Raw genomic sequence first — 4,251 nt, forward strand, 5'->3', positions numbered from 1 at the left:
ACTATAACTTTTTTGGACTTTGTTTATGACAAATTCTGATGGCAGATTCTAGAAAGAGCAAGAAATTTTACATCAGAAATGATGTTGCTAGAATTTTTTCAAGGCCATTAAAATAAAAAATTAAGCCACTGAAAATTGTTACAAAAAATGTGTCCGCCTGGACGTTAATGGGTTAAAATGCTTATATTGATTCCCATTTTTGTTACACATATTTATGGCACTTAATTTTTCATCACCCTAGCTGTATATTTACTTGTATATTTTTATAGGAAACAATTTTTATCAGATATTTTTTACAATAAATATTAATAAGTAAATTAAAATTATCTTTTATTAATTCATTTGAAATTTTAAAATATATTTTAAAATGTAGATACCAGTTGTTGGCAAAAGTTCGCTCTCGTGTTTGCCAACAATTTTATTGATTTATCGCAAGCATGTCGATAATTTAACTGGTAAACAGGTATAAAGTACGAAAATGTCGGTAAAACGTTTCTTTTAGCCAAAGGTTGATAAAAATAGAATTTTATGTGATCGCAACAGGATAACATAATTTTAACATGTTGCCTTATGTCAACAAGATATCCACACACAAGGATAATATAAATTTTAAACAGGTTTGAGCGTTTACGCATAAATAATTTACTATCGTATTAAAAATATGGACCATACAATGTAATGTGTCGTTTATATATAAACAATAACTTATGGATCATCATATAGATTCGTTAGAGATGTCAAAATATATATTCTGTTTACAATTATTTATTTTATTTTATTTAGTTTGAATACAATTGGGTATAACATATTACAATTTTAAAATTTAATTACTTTTTTCTGTATCGTCTTATCTAATTTATAATAATTTGCATTACTGTATATTGTCTACATGAAAAAAAGATCATAACGTAAATACATAAATAATGCCTGTAGAGCTGATCTTTAAATGTGTCGCCATTGTCACGCCACTGTCTTCAAATACTTATCTTCAAATATATGACACAGCCCAGATTGTGGATATTCCTAAAAATTTCGAAACGCATATAACACATAAAATTATAAAAATATGCAACATTAATTTTTTATTCTTTTAGTAATTCGAGCTTATTAATTAAATAAATTAACAATTATTAATATTTAATGTTCATAATATAATTTAATGTTAATAATATTTAACAATTGTAAATTTACTAAAAAAAAGTTTTGTATAGTTTCGATGTATAAAATTTTCTCTTTCTCACATTTATTGTATTCGCCAACTCTTACAAAAATGTAATACTATTATTGGATTATTTATTTTAAATATTAAAAGCACACGTTATTAATGCTTTTAATTTTTAAAATATTAAGTAATTAATTATTAACTTTCAATATTAAATTTCTGTAAAAGAAGTAGGTATATATAAGTACGTATGTACATATACATCGTGAAAAAATAATCTTCTTATGTACGGAAACGGATACGACGTAAACAAATCGATGTAATGCTGAAATTTATTATTAATTCGATTGATGTGATCTATATTTTTTTGTCTACTTTTCACGAAATTCGCGTGGATTATAGATATAAACAAAATGTTAATTCAAACAGTGCAAAAAAATATAATTATAGATTACATACATTTACACAAAAATTAATGAACCAAAATATAATTCTCACTATCATAAATGTGCAGATAATGTATATAAACAAAATGAGAATGGGATTAACAAAAACTTATTATTTCGTTTATTGTATATGTAATGTGTTCATGTATGTACACATCATTATAAAGAGCCCTCTATACTGAACAAGAATATTGAATCTAGAATTTCGATCGATATCGTTGTAACAACAACGAATAATATGTCAGAGATATATGGCTCGCAAAACAGCATTTTCTTAATATAAAGAAACATTTACATTTATTTGTATATTAATATTTATATACGTTCTTTTTTATTTTTAATATATAATTTATAATTTATCAACACTGTTACAAACGTCAAAAAAACAATTTTTATTATTACAAACATGAATATTAAAACTGATTAAATCCTATCCTTTTAATAGGGTGTTAAATTTTATAAAATATATCTACTAGTTATGTTATAATAAACTGGATTACATAGTAAATAATAATACATATAATATGCTATATAAAAAAATTATTTTGCTTAATTCTCTCTCTCTCTCTTTCTCTCTCTCTCTCTCTCTCTCTCTCCCTCCCTCCCTTCCCCCCTCTCGCTCCGCATATAAGTTCAATTTGTAATTAAAATATTTGGTGTTTTCAAATATTCAATCATCTTATTATTTTTTAAAACCTGAAAAGCATTAAATTCTAACAATAAAAAAGATATCAATCTATAGATTCATTTTTTTCAATCAGTCCTTAAAAAAGATAGTGACACCATTATTTTAAATTCTTTCGATTTATTTTTATATAAAGCATACGATAAATATTTTATTGTCTAATTTTTGTTCAAATCAATTTACAAAATTGTAAACTTCTATTATATGCAGATTGTATTGAAGGTATGCTGTAATTAGGTTAATGTATAGTATACTCTGTTATATTGAAGACACGAGATTACTTGATTCGCCCCAGAGTAATAGATACCTATTCTTAAATTTAAATATTGCCATCATTATAGCAATCTCATTTTGTTAAAAAGCACTTCCAATAAATTGTTATACATTGGACAGTTATATCGTTTTATTAATAATAAGCAATTTTTATAAAAGAAAAGTATCTTCTCTAAATAATAAATATTATTCCTTCATTTATGTGATATTATTTATAAATCAACAAAATAGTAATATAAGTTTGTAGTTCAAATGTCGCTGCATTTTGTGAGGAAAATAGTCCAAGAAAAACAACTCGTCTACAATCAATAACATAGTTTGCGTGCCTACTATGCTTATACCCATTGCCATGATCGCAAAGAAGTTGAAAAATATATCGACAAAGAGAAAGAGAAAGAGAAAGAGAAAGAGAGAGAGAGAGAGAGAGAGAGAGAGAGAGAAGGGAGACACAGGCAGGAAGAAAGAGAAAGAAAGAAAAAGAAAGCACAGATTTAAACTTTTATTCGATGGAATGTTCTGATTGTTGTATGATTCATAATATAGATCGTCCTTGTATAACGAATCTCTATACTATGAACAGAACAGGTAGAACAGTTATCGAGCATATATATGGTCTGTATAGCGTATGTGATGCGCAGTTCTTCCTAATCCCACCTTTTGTAGATCAAATTAAGAAGAATTATATTTATTTTAGACTTTCTCATCGATAAAATAAACTTAATATGTCCCTGGTTAATGTCTAGACATAATTATTAGTTGAAAGTCTTTTAGCAAATTGAGTTATAGAAGATCTTTACTATAATCGTTAGATGAACCTTGAACTAAAATTTGATTAATCTTATTTGAACAGAAATCTAATTTAATAGCAAGAATAATTTATTGTTGAAAAGTAAGGGAACTCCAATTCTTAAACAAATGTGAAATTGCGTAATGTATGATGACTTTTGAGAAACTCACAGCTTAAATTAAATTTTCTTTTATTTTCTGTTAAATGTTTGCCATTAAATGTTTACTGTTTAAATATTTGTTATCAAATATTCGCTATTTGACATTTACACACGTCGATCGATCTTTTTACAAAGACCCAGAAAAATATTCTATCACAAATTTACAATTTTTATTTTCATTATTTCTTATCTACAATAATCTTATCGTTATAAAATTGGTTATAAAATGAAAATGCACTTTAATAATAATATAGATACGCACAATTAAAATATAAAATAAAAAACTTTTTCATTGATATATCTCAATATAGATATGAAATCAAACTTTTTTTATGACTCAATGTTATTGTGCGTTATAAACAAATAATTAATATTTATTTATTTATTTATTTATTCAACCTAATTCTCTAATTTGTACTAACATACGTCATCACAGCAAGCATCGCTGAAATGAAAGTAGAATTCATCCTTCTCCCCAAAATCGTTGTCGTCCCTGAGATGTAACCTGTTGCGGCGCACGCACCCTTTCCTGTCTCACTTTCGTGCCCGATATCCATCTTCTCTTCCGTCTTCTATCCCTAGTTAAGGGCCTCTTTCTCTCTCCCACTTCTCTCTCTCTCTCTCTCTCTCTTTCTCTTCTCCCCTCTCTCTTTACACCCTTCGGTGGCGAAACCGACCGCCCACCACCCCCAGCCACCAGCTACGCTCAGCGGCGAATCGTCGTTTTCTGGTGGTGCA

Source organism: Wasmannia auropunctata, unplaced genomic scaffold (assembly GCF_000956235.1).
Source record: "Wasmannia auropunctata unplaced genomic scaffold, wasmannia.A_1.0 LD336085.1, whole genome shotgun sequence".
Classification (NCBI taxonomy): Eukaryota; Metazoa; Arthropoda; class Insecta; order Hymenoptera; family Formicidae; genus Wasmannia; species Wasmannia auropunctata.